Source organism: Protopterus annectens, chromosome 6.part1, assembly GCF_019279795.1.
Source record: "Protopterus annectens isolate FY-2018-M chromosome 6.part1, PAN1.0, whole genome shotgun sequence".
Taxonomy (NCBI): domain Eukaryota; kingdom Metazoa; phylum Chordata; order Ceratodontiformes; family Protopteridae; genus Protopterus; species Protopterus annectens.
The window spans coordinates 52720801-52734856 of NC_056738.1; the positions used below are offsets into that span (position 1 = coordinate 52720801).

General features: G+C 39.0%; 1 long non-coding RNA gene across 1 annotated transcript in view; it reads left to right on the forward strand.

Annotated features, from left to right (window-relative positions):
- Positions 1-14056, forward strand: part of LOC122805325 — a 523418-nt gene that overhangs the window by 236585 nt on the left and 272777 nt on the right. Inside the window, exon 2 of the long non-coding RNA XR_006365353.1 lies at positions 8969-9137. This is a non-coding gene — a long non-coding RNA (uncharacterized LOC122805325). The remainder of the gene's footprint in view (positions 1-8968; positions 9138-14056) is intronic.

Genomic DNA, 14056 nt, shown 5'->3' on the forward strand with positions numbered 1-14056 from the left:
ATTGCTTTATTTATACCTGTTCACACAAAAGGAGTTGTATGTCTCTACAAAGTAATACCCTCCAGGTGGGCTGGAGTAATGGTAATATAACAATGTCTTATAAATGTTACATTAAAGTCAAAAGTGGGGGTACTGTTTGTAATACTAACCATGATTCATATCTGAGTTCAATGAAAACTACATTAAATGCAGTATGTGACAATCCAGTCTTAACTAAGCAATTGTCTATTAAGAATAGAAAAATGTTTCATGCAGGGATAACACGTATCAGTACCAAAGTAATGATTTTATTTGTGGGAAAAAGGCATATAAATGGTTACCTGAGAATTGGTCCGGCAGTTGTTTTTTGGGTTATCTGGTTTTAGCAATAAGACATACTGCAGAATTACCTTTGGGTAAAATACGAAACGTAAGGAAAACAGCTCGAGAATCTGAAGGTCCAGTGAAAAAAAAAAAAACCTGTGAATCCAGTTGGTAAAATCGAAGCTGGTTGAAAAGGCCATAATTCAGTGAAAGACAAAAGTAAATTGACTCATATGAACTTGGGCAACAGTGTTATATCCAGGGCAGGAATACCACCAGCCTATGGAGCAGTCAAATCGATCTGGGAGCTGAGGAAGCTGTCAAAAAGTCATGAGCAATGCAACTTTTTCCACCCTAGAATTGGTGACTAATGAACTGAATGCAATAAAAACTGTTGTGCTACAAAATCGAATGGCTCTTTACTTCACCCTAGCGGCAAGAGGTGGTACACGAAGAAAAATGCTGTGCGTACATTCCAGACAACCAACATGAAATCAATGACCACCTAGAGGTAATTCAGCAAGTATCAGCAATGACTAAACCAGGCCCAAACCCACTGACGGACTTTTTCCAGAATCTGTTTGGGGGGGTGGGGTTCCATCCTATTAAACATTTAATTGCTATTTGTGTGGGTATACTCCTAATAGGAACATGTGTTTACTGTGAAATTCCCTGCATGAAAAGATTAATCAAAATTTGTTGATATATCTGCTACTGAAACTTTTACCAAAGTGTTGAAATTAAAAGATTAATTTCAAATGATGCTTTTCTGAAATATAAAACCAATGACTAACTTAACTGAAAGTCCTTGAAAGGAAAAGGCTGAGGAATGAAATAATATTGTTTATGTTTCAAATAGAATAAAATGCATTAACAGGAGGGAGAATGTTAGAAAAATCTATACATGCTGCTTAGAAAATATATTTACAATGTATGCTGCTTAGAAAATATGTTTACAATGTATGCTGCTTGGGAAAATGTGTATTCAAACATTCAAACACATATAAGTTGTGTGGTCAAATATATAGAGAAATGTGTGCTTTAGTTAGGAATAAATGTACTTAAATCCATAATAGAGAACAAAGTTTATGTAATGCATTTAATTCTGTCTTACTAGAATAATAGTAGAAATAAACCTGCATATTATTGCTTGAAGCACAAGCTGCAGTGTAATCAGAAATTTGGCCTTGGCAGCGTGCAAGCACAGCCTGGCTCATGTCTTTCAAGTAAAGATTATTTTGCAAAGTTAGAAAATAATAAATCTGTTCGCATGTGTATCTTCTTCCTGCTTCCACCAGAAGAATAGTTTGCGCACTATCAGAGATAGTGCCCAGCTGGTGAACAAGAAAGACAAAGAGAGGCATTAAAGAAGACATACATCTATTGTATTCGAACTAATCAAAGAGCCTTGAATTGGCTACATCCTCAGGAGGTCATCGTGACTGACCAGGTGCTTGCAAGGCTGTAACATTCTCATGGGAAAAGACTTTTGAAAAACACAATCTCAGCACTTTTACTATGATGTAAAGACCCTGTCACTGACCACGCCAGTGAGGTGGGCAAAACTGATAATGACATATATAAAAATGGTGCCCTCTGTCAATAAAGTTAGACAAAATTCTGTACAAGTTTGTGTATGGTTTTTTGCCTCCTAATGTACATTAGAGTTTAAGATACTCGAGTTCTCCTGCATTATTGTTTGTTATTGATTGACATTGTTTTTGAATAACTCAATGATTTTTACAGTCTGACTCTAACAAATTTATTTAACAGGGTGGCAAGATCCTTAGCCAGTAACCTGGATCCCAGGTGCGACAGGTGCAGACCTTCTCTGGCAAAGCATTGTGGTCTGTTGAAGAAGCTTAGCCAATTGTTGAAGTCAATCATTTTGTCCATATATTGTGGTATAATTCGGGGCGAAGGCAGGATGCTACTCAGGGCTAGGGTCATACCCGCCTGGGCCACATGATCTGAGAGCTCTTTCATGTCTCTTTTCATGTAATCCAGGGATGTACGTCTCAAGTCATTCACTCCAACATGGACAATAACAGAGTCATATTTGGACTTTTGTGGATTGACTTGAGTGCATGTGTTATGTGGTGGATCCTGCCACCAGATAGGCAGCTGACTGTAATTTTCACCTTGTTCAGCCTTGTGAGTGGGACATCAGTGTGCCTGACTATAGAGTCACCTATGACTAAAGTGTTAGGTACATTGTCTTTCCTTAGGGGCTGTTGCTGGGTGGCACACTGGTGTTGTGAGCTATGTGACACTTTGGTTGTGATTGGTGTTTGTTTGCGTTTCAGCTTCGGAGGTCCTTGTTGCTTGAGCAGGTTACAGTTAAGGGCCTCTGCATATGTCAATTTAGTGCTGCTATGTGTAGGTGTTGGTGGTGTGAGTTTAGAAGGGTTATGTGTTGCTTGAGGTGTAGTGCAGGTGTTAACCTTCTCCTCTTGACTGTCTAGCACAATCTTGGGTGGAGAGAGCTTTGCTTCCAGTTTGGCTATGTAAGTGCATTTCTCACAGGTTGTGTTGGGTGGTAGGTGGAGAGGGTTGTCTGTGTACATGAGACAATTGCTGCATTGCCCCAGTATGCCCAGATTCACCAGGTGGGCAGGAGAAATCACCGGAAGCTGACCCTTAGACATGCCTGGTTTGGTGCTTTTTTTGTAAAGTACAGGAGCTGTTTTCCCTTACCTTAGCAAACTACTTTGCAAATATAGGCTGTTTAGTGCCTATGATTAATTTCACCTTATTAACAAGGAGAGTTGAGTGCTTGTATCAGTTTAAGGCTTCCTGGTGCTTTCCAGCAGGTATTAGAGCAAGTGCTAATCACAGGGATGGTTAAACGTAAGATGAAAAAATAATTGTTTATCCTAAACACTGCAGTGTGCACTAGAGAAGTTAGATGTGAAAGTAGGTAACTTAAGTTTTACCTGTCTAAAAAGTTAAGTTTTAGTGGGGAGTCACTATTTTTAAAACAGCAAGATAGATTGAAAGGGGTGGTCACTTTTGTATTCTGGTACTCTGGAATACAGTAGGATGACCAATAAATTTAAATAGTTGAAGGGGAGTGATTTCACAAAATGATAATTTTGTGCTTACTCAGACAAGCCAATGAAAGCAGAGAGGAAATGAAATATATGGTCAAATTAACATATGAGGCAGGCAACTAGAAAGACAGTGGTATTTAAGAACAGAATAGTAACATAGTGGGCGGGAGGGAAAAAAATTTTGCCTGACTCACAAGAGACACAGCCGTGTTCTCTTTTGAAGTTGTAATATGCAGTTAAAAGCAGACTACAAGGTAAAGAAAACAAATCACAGTATTCAAAATATAAAAGGCAATAAAGTAATACAAAATACAACAAACAAAAAGCAAACTAACCTTTCCTTCACAGCAAAGTGTAGCAGAGTCTGGCTGAGCCTTTCCTAGTAAAGCTCTTAAATGTTTTGTTTTACCCCTTAAATAGAAGGTTTAATTCCTAGTTCCACCCCTTCAGTTCACAAATGATTAACCTTAAGTGACCACTTCTATCTTATGTATGAGTTCTTAATTGATCAGTTCTAATTTCTGCCTAACTCACAAGAGACAGAGCTGTGGTCTCTTTTGAAGTTTTAATATGCAGTTAAAAGCAAACTACAAGTAAAACACAAGGTAAAGAAAACAAATCACAGTATTCAAAATATAAAACGGAAATAAAGTAATACAGAATATAATAAATAAAAAGCAAACAAACCTTTCCTTCACAGCAAAGTGTAGCAGAGTCTGGGTGAGCCTTTCCTAGTAAATTCATTGATTGTTTTACCCTTATCATGCTTTATATTATACCTAAATCATCTCAACTCACTCAAGTCTATATCACCTTTTTGTATACATCCAGTTCACACCCATACGTCTTTATGGTGGCCAGAACTTTTTAGGTCTGTCTTCTTTAAGTAAGTGACTTACCACCTAATAATAGGCAGTATTATAAAGGGCAAGGAGTTATTAATGAAATATACTAAGATTGTTAGTCTAAGATGCCCTGGAGTGGAGTAATTAATCTTTGTTTGCCACTTATTATTCATATTTTCATATTTATGTTCATATTTTTATAAGTGAGATCTATATTTGACTATTTGGTGTGAAACACCAACATAGTAGGGAGGACAATTCAATGATAATGATGGTTTATATCACACTGTACTGTAAATATTACTTAGTTATTAGCAATTATGGAAATACGCAATACTTCCATAGGTCCTTAATACTTCAAAAAGCAAGCGACTTACAAACTGGTGAGTGACATTAAGTGAAACCTTAGATATTGCTGAAGAAAACTGTCTATTTGCACTGTATGTTGTATATCTTGAGAGATATCTAACATTATTTGTACTACTAATTGTATAATTAAACATATGTTTTCATTTTTTGTAACTATCTCAATAAACATGCACTTGTGGAGGAATTTCCTGTTTTCATGTGAAAGTTTTTGACTGGTTAACAAAAATGTTCTAACAATATATGTCAATGTTATATAGTTTTCAAGATATGAACATTTGTTTGTGAAAGTTTAGAAAAATATAATTAGGGGATTATGCTCATTATAACATGTTAAAGTATTTGTAGAAAAGGCTATGAATGCACTGACTGTTATCACTGTAAATAATACTTCTTACTGATGAATCTGGTATTTATACAGTTTTAGTAGCTTTTATTCTTCACACAAAATATTTATATTTGCTTATTTTATGCTTTTTAAGTTTATTTTTTGGAAAATGTTCTGGAATGCAAGATGTGTGTAGGCTGCTGAACGTATGAAATTCTACACCACATAAGTGTTAGTGAGTAAAGAAAATAATAAGCCCAATAACTAGTTAATAACAATAACTAGTTAGATAAGATAATGACCTGGAACTCCTGCACTTCCAACTTACTTATAACAAAACCCTTTATCATATCATAATTAACTATAGGATCCCCTCTGTATTTCCTTCAGTCCACAAATCTGCCTAGCTAGTATGGAGTATAGAGCCCTATGTACTAAGCCAAACACCATTCTCCTATGAGACTTCAAATACCCCTCCATAAACTGGAAGACTTATTCATCCTCAGACATGTATGTTCAGAGGTTTCTGAACTTCATCAATTTAAACTCCATAAACTAGTTAGTCCACACCCCAACCAGGAGCAGAAAAATCCAAGATTTGGTCTTTACCAATATGGGATAGCTTTGCTCCACACCAACTGTAACTTCCTCCCTGGTCAAATCAGATAACAATTCAGTCACATTCACCATAAGACTGATGCTTGAAGCATCTTCCGTTACTTTGGTATTTAGAGATTATTGCGAAGGCTAATCTACTAAAATTAATGGATGACCTGGCTAGATTCAAAAGGCCTCTCCATCTTGAAACCCCACTGCTTATGCAGAATCCTTTACTGACAAATTTTATGTATAAGTCAATAGCTGCATAGATGCATCTGGCTGTCCTCAAAAATAAATACAACTTTAAATTCAAACAATATACCTCCAAGCTGGAACCCAAATATAAATGGGCTGTATAATAAAAGAAAAACCTTACTGCATGGAAAAATGAACCTAACTCTCAGGATGCCAACAATGCTCTTGATAAACCTAACTAGTAACTACAGATCCTGATCAAATCAACCAAAGCCGAATATGAGGTAAAACACCTACCAGGTAAAGGATAATCACAAAGCCTTATTTAATTATGTTAAAAATGTCAGAAAACTACTAGCACTGTGCAGAGCTTGTAGTAACTGATATCACATACTCAAACACAGGAGGCACAATCTACTAGTGAAAAATTTTAGTTCAAACTGCAGTCCCCTTTCCTCTCAAATACTTTCAGATTACATACTCATATATACACTCCCCACTCAAATCTCCCAAGAACACATTCTCAAGGCAATATCTAAGTCCAAGAACACTACATCTATGGAGCCAGGTAACATACCAGGCTGCTGCTGTTTGGCCTGAAGAATGGCTTGTTTGATCCCCTAATAAGCTGTTTGATATCAGCCTCAAAAATCTTCATGCTAGATTAATGGAGATTAGCAAAGTTGATTCCCTTGCATAAAGGTGGGGCTTTAACAGTCTCAGGTAATTATAGACTCATAACCCTTACCAGTCTCATCTGTAAGGCTATGGAAAGGACCATTATGGAATTAATAGATAATAGCAAAAGTGACCTACAGAGTCTTGACCCAACACAGTTTGGATTGATATGCCCTTCTTACTTAACCTGACTGACTTCTTTGAAAAATTTATTGAAGCAAAGGATGATGGCAGAACAGTGCAAACTACATATCTAGACCTTGCAAAGATGTTCAACATCATCCCACACTCAGGTATCACAGATAAACTCTCACGGCTAAATGTCAATCTCTGTGTTGCATGTTGAATAGAAAACTTGCTCACAAACCAGACCCTGGAAGTTAGGGTGGCCAGCTATACCTCCTCCAAAAGACACATCACTAGGAGTGTACTCCAGGATTCAGTGCTTGGGCCACACCTCTTTGGCAATTACTTCTTGGTGGTCAAAGCTAATGTTATGGGTTTGTGACTGACCAAACAGATGACTGTAAACTTGGTGCCATTATAAACTCCCCAGAGAACAGTAAGATCCTCCAAAACATCCTATCCCAAATAGCTGGTGTCAAAACATTGACTAAAACTGAATGTCAAGAAGTGTATAATTGTATCCTTTGTCAAGCATGACTCCCCTTGTAACTATCACATTGGCAACACACTACTAATAATTGCTCAGTAGGTAAGAATCTGGGAACCCATCTCAAAAATAAACTGTCCTCTGATCACCACAAAGCCACAGTTGTAAAGAAGTCCTTTTTCATTGCATGACTTGTATCTAAAGGTATTGCATCCAAATTGAGGAAGTTAACTGTTCCAATGTACTTAGTACTCCTTAAACCCATCAGTAAGTATAATCCTCCTTTTATCATGTACCTGTGCAGATAATTGTAAGAGATATAATGATCACAGTTCTTTCTCACTAAAACATCAGTAGCCTAAATTGTAAATATGCTCTCAAAACCTTGTCCCTTTTCTCAGAATCATACAGGCTACTGAGTGGTGACCTCTGCCTTGTGTATAAAGCTTCAACAGACCCTATTTTCTCAGTCATACTACACATTCACAAGTCCAGTGGCATCATACATACTCTCTCAAAGGAATCTCAATCTGTTTTGCAAAATAAATAGAAAACTTAGAGAGATGGGTTTTATCACAGAGAATACAACTTCTGTGGAACCATCTTCCACCCAACATAAAAGAAAGTGCTCTTACTCTATTCAAATGTAATTTGGATGAATGGATGATTAACCACAAATTCACTGCCAGGTTAGTACCTATGTCCCTCATAGATAGGGGAAACATTTAAATTTTCCAACATATCCTTGTTCTGCCTATCTCTAGGTTATTTATATACAAAATATAAGAGCTAAAAACTATCACTGGAATGTAAGGCTAGGCTTCTTAAGATCCTCACAGATCAATAGTATAGTAAGTGCCTATGGACCTATGACCAGTGCTTTGTAATGTTTCATATTATACAGAAAGCTTCGTATTTTCTATGTATTTGCAATAGCTGTCCTGTAGTACCGTGTTCTGGCATTTTTTACAGAAAACTTCAGAAACTGATTCAATGCATGTGCAGAAAAGCAGATGGAGGTTTATAGAATAATATTTGGGAGAGGCAGGAAGACAAGAGGAAACAAGGATGCCCAGGAAAGTGATAAATGGCTTGTATGAGAGAAGACATGCAACAATCAGGCATGACGGTCAAAGAAGATTGGAGAGTTGCACTGAATAACAGAAATGAGAGAGGTTGCAACAGTTGACACAATACACCAGCCTCTTGCAGAAAAGAAGGAAAAGGGGGTTCATGATGATGATGATGATGATGATGATAATGATAACATCAAAAAACAGTACCAGAGAAAAATGTACTGTTTCTGACTCATACGAGGGATTATGAGGTGGTAGTGGACTGATGATAAAATTATAATAGCAAGCAGCAAGTCTCAAAAGTCTGAAGAAAAGGAAGAGAATAATGAGGCTGAAGTTAATGAAGCATTTCCCATAACGTTGTATGTTGCAGAGTTCAAGCATGAATTTATTATATTGCCCTTATTCATTTATAAAGGGAAGTGTGCCTTCTTCTGACAACCAAGGCTGCTACCATGATGCTCACAGAGTGAGAAAATGACAAAGAAGTTGTATAACAAGTGAGTGAGACACAGAACTGTTTTAGAGGACCAGAGGTCTCATTAGTTGGTAAGATAAGAGAATGCAGTCTCAGAATAAAATAATTTGTCATATAAACCCAATCACAAATTATACTTGACTTTAATAAACAGAAGGTAGTCTAGGACAATGTTGCAAAGTCTAGAATGTTACTGTTCAGCGTTCACTAAACTCACTAGTGTAATCGGTTTTGTTTCACTAAACTCACTAGTGTAATTGGTTCTGTTTCACTACATGCACTAGTGTAATTGGTTCTGTTTCACTAAATTCACTAGTGCAATTGGTTTTGTTTCACTAAATCCACTAGTGTAATTGGTTTTGTTTCACTAAATCCACTAGTGTAATTGGTTTTGTTTCACTAAATTCACTAATGTAATTGGTTTTGCTTGTAGGATACCTCTTTTTAAGGCCATTGGTCAGTTCCTTGTATTGGGCTGCACATGGATATTTGGGATGTTCCAGTTTGGTGAAGGGACAATTGTTATGTCGTACCTCTTCACAATACTGAACTGCTACCATGGAGTTTTCATATTTCTGCTCTATTGTGCTGCTAACAAACAGGTAAGAGTGACTCTCTATTTGTACATTAAAAATCATTATCTGGTTTATCTTTCTGTTGTTTATCTCCAGTTACTTGCAAATGCAGGATGAATACAGATTCTAAAGAATGCATAGTGTTAATCTGATTACTGAATTGAAATGGTATTACAAGTTTTATACTTTAAATCACTGTATATAGATAGCATCTGAAGTATAATGTATTGCTGCATATAAGATACGATGATAGTCACAAGTAGCCAGTTATTATAAAATCTTACAAACATAGCACTGAAATTTGTATTCTGCAACCATGTAGTCTTAAACAACAGTGCATTCTAAGTCCTGCATATATTTTTCTGTTAGCTTCCCGGCAGTGATGACATTAACTGTAGGCACTGGCAAAACTCGATGCAGCAGAAGTACTGAATGTGCAGAGTAATTACTGTTCCATTTTTTGTACTTTTTAAAATACATATTCATTGAGTTTACAAGCCAATATAAAAACAACATTTAATGCAGTTCCATTAAGGAATTAGCAGCCTTAACATTTACGTGCTGCTGCAACACATGGCTAGTGTTACCAAGTTAGAATAGTGAATGACACATACACACATACACATGCACATATACACATTCACATACATAAACATAAACAAGTGTAAATACACTCACAAACACACGAAACCAGTAGTACAATATGGGCACGTTTATCTATCTGTTTGCTTATTTATTCATTCATTCAAATCTTTTTTTTACCAGGGTACAGCACTGATCACAAGTGACCAATTACAGGCTCAGCCTGGGAGTAAAAATAAAGTCAGAATTACGTTTGTGTGCTAGCAAGAGTACAATCAAGATGCACATTTTTAATATACTATTACCAGCTGATAAAAATGAAGAGTATATGCAATTACAATGAATCAAGACAAATCTAATTTAAAAGGTGATCTATCTAAGTGATTATTACAACTGTGTGTTGTCCAAGGGAAATTATAGGATTAGGATGTCAGACAGACCCTGAGATTCATTAACAATCATGTAGGCTTTGTGTAAAACCTACAAAATTTCAGAATGTTAAAGTAATGAGCAGCAGGGCTCATTGAAATGCATGCTGCATCATGTTTACACATGTACAGACATCACTATATGGCCAGAAGCAGTGTTAGTGAGGAATGAGCAGCAGGGCTCACTGAATATGCATGCTGTTCATCATGCTTACACATTTACAGGCATCGCATCATGCACAGCAGCAGTGTTGGTGAGAAATGAGCAGCAGGGCTCACTGAATATGCATGCTGCGTCATGTTTACACATGTACAGGTATCACTTCATGACCCAGCAGCAGTGTTGGTGAGTAATGAGCAGCAGGGCTCATTGAATATGTATGCTGCATCATGTTTACACATGTACAGATATCGCTTCATGAACAGCAGCAGTGTTGGTGAGTAATGAGCAGCAGCGCTCATTGAATATGCATGTTGCATCATGTTTACACATGTACAGGCATCACTTCATGGTCCAGCAGCAGTGCTGGTGAGTAATGAGCAGCAGGGCTCACTGAATATGCATGCTGTTCAACATGCTTACACATTTACAGGCATCACTTCATGGCCAACAGCAGTGTTTGTGAGTAATGAGCAGCAGGGCTCATTGAATATGCATGTTGCCCATCATGCTTACACGTTTACAGGCATCGCTTCATGGCCAGCAGCAGTGTTGGAGAGTAATGAGCAGCAGGGTTCATTGAATATGCATGCTGCCCATCATGTTTACACATGTACAGGCATTGCCTCATGGCCAGCAGCAGTGTTGGTGAGTAATGAGCAGCAGGGCTAATTGAATATGCATGCCACATCATGCTTACATGTTTACAGGCATCACTTCATGACCAGCAGCAGTGTTGGTGAGTAATGAGCAGCAGGGCTTATTGAATATGCATGCTACCCATCATGCCTACACATTTACAGGCATCGGTTCATGACCAGCAGCAGTACTGCTGAGTAATGTGCATCAGCGCTCATTGAATATGCATACTGTTCAATGTGCTTACACATTTACAGGCATCACCTCATGGCCAGCAGCAGTGTTGGTGAGTAATGAGCAGCAGGGCTCATTGAATATGCATGTTGCCCATCATGCTTACACATTTACAGGCATCACTTCATGGCCAGCAGCAGTGTTGGTGAGTAATGAGCAGCAGGGCTCACTGAATATGCATGTGCACAAAATTCACCTCAGCAGTGTGCCTCACAACAGCCCTTAAGGCAAAACACCATACCTAACATGCTAGTAATAGGAGATTGTATAGTAAGGCACATGGATGTTCCACTCACCAGGCTGAACAAGGAGAAGGTTACTCTCAGCTGCCTGTCGGGTGCTCGGATCCGCCATATAACACAGGCACTTAGGTCATCCCAGAACAAGTACAAATATGATGCTGTCATTGTACATGTTGGTGTGAATGATCTAACATGTACCTCCCTGGACTACATGAAAAGAGACATTGAGGAGCTCTCTGATCATGTAGCCCAAGCTGGTATGATCCTGTCCTTGAGTAGCATACTACCTTCACCTAGAATGATACCACAATACAAAGACAAAATTATCAATTTCAAGAATTGGCTAAGCTTCTGGTGTCATTCTAAGGGGATCCAGTGTCTGTCTGTCAGGGATGACATAATAGACAAGCCTCGCTGTTTTGCCAGAGATGCGTTGCACCTGTCACCCCTAGATTTTCAAATACTGGCCAAGGCTCTTGCCATCCCCATAGTGCCTTTTTTAGGCAAGGCTCAAAGGACAAACCAACCACCGTAACCAGCACAGGTAACCAAAAACTAAGGGTAATGCTACTCAATGCCAGAAGTCTCAACCTCAAAATGCACACACTCGAGGCTCTCCTCAGCATGGAGAATATCGATGTTTGTGCAGTGACGGAAACCTGGTTCAAGGCTCAAGAGAGCACCCCAGCACTGCCAGGTTACAATTCATATCATACCTTCTGGCCTCAGTTACCAGATCGCAGTACAAAGGGTGGAGGTGTATCCATATTCATCAAGGATACCCATATCTCCAGGTTAGTACGCAGCATGATGCCCCAGAGATCATCCATGTGCAACTATCAGTAGACAAAACCACATTTCAAGTCATAGCCGGTTATAGATCGCCCACCATGTCCCAAGATGCTCACTCTGCATTCCTTGAGACATTGGAAAATATAAAGGTCCTACCCAACACCATAATCTTGGGTGATTTCAACTACCCTGGTATAGACTGGGTGAACTACCAATGTTCCAACCCCTATGCTCAGCGATTCGTAGAATTTATAAATTCAAATGCCCTTGAACAACTAGTATGTTCCCCCACTAGAAGGGACAGATTGGATTTAATCATCACAAATATGGGTGCCCATTGTACCACACCTGTTATCACTCCCTCCTTGGTCAGATCCGACCACAAACTGATAACCCTGGACATCCTCACCCCCCCACCTCCTCCAGTCAAAGAAACCATAGTCAAAAATCTTTCTAAAGCAAACTTCAAACTACTTGCATCCGAAGTGGAAAGATTCACTATTCCCTTGCAGAAGGATAATGATATCCAGGATGCGGAATCCTACACCAAGGCACTCTATATGCATCTTCAGGATTGCATGGACCGTACTATCACAAATAAAACCAAGACTCCTTCCTCAAGCAAGAAGAAACCAGTCTGGTGGATCCCGGCCATAAGCAAACTTTACAATAAAAGGAAGAGACTTATACAAACAAAAGCCAAATCTCAAGTAGAAAAATCATCCCTGATCAGCATTAGTAAGAAATTGAGGGCCCTCATCAAGTCAACTAAAGCTAATTTTGAAAAGAAAGTTGCGAAGGATAACCATAAGGCCTTCTATGGCTACATCAAAAGCCTAAATGGCAATGCTCAGGTCTGTTCTAAGCTAGTACAAAATGGAACAAAGTACATTGACCCTTCTGACATTGCCAACATCTTGGCTGACAGGTTCAGTGCAAATCCCCCCCCCCCATCACCTACAGGGCCTATTACCATTCCAGGGGATTGTGTAAGTCCTATTATTTCTGATACATTGGTTAACAAGGCTCTGTCTAAAGCTAAAAACACTGCCTCCATGGGACCAGATGGTGTCCCAGGCTGTGTCATACGCGAGCTCCAAAAGGAATTAACCCCGCATCTTAATACCCTGTTCAGTCTCAGCCTCTCCACAAGATATGTGCCCATAGAATGGAACACGGCAATGGTGGTCCCACTACACAAGGGTGGGGCCACAACTGACCCTGGGAACTACCGACCAATAAGCCTGACCAGTCTGATCCGTATAGCTATGGAGCGAATCTTTATGGAACTCATAAATGGAGAGATTGGGAACCTCCATTCGCTGGACCCCACACAGTTCGGCTTCGTCAAGGGCAGATCATGCCTCCTGAACCTGGTGGATTTCTTTGAGACAGTTACTCAGGCTATAGATAAGGGAAAGGAGATACACACAGCTTACCTTGACTTTGCTAAAGCATTTGACACTATTCCCCATTCAGGTATTATTGATAAGCTCACCAGCCTGGGCATAAACCCTTACATCACAAGATGGATCGCAAACTGGCTCTCAGACAGATCCCATAAAGTAAGAGTAGCGGGATCTATGTCCGAATCCAGACCAGTAACGAGTGGTGTGCCTCACGGCTCTGTCCTGGGGCCCATCCTGTTTGACATATACTTCTCAGAAGTACAGGCAAGCACGGAAGGGCTGTGGCTGACTAAGTTTGTGGATGACTGCAAACTGGGTGCTATAACAGAGTCTCTGGCCGACATGGAGATCCTCCAGAAGGGCCTAAATGAGACTGATGCATGGTGTCAAAGCCATGGTCTCAAGCTAAATGCAAAAAAATGCATAGTAATCCCCTTTGGAAAAAACAGAATACCTGCAA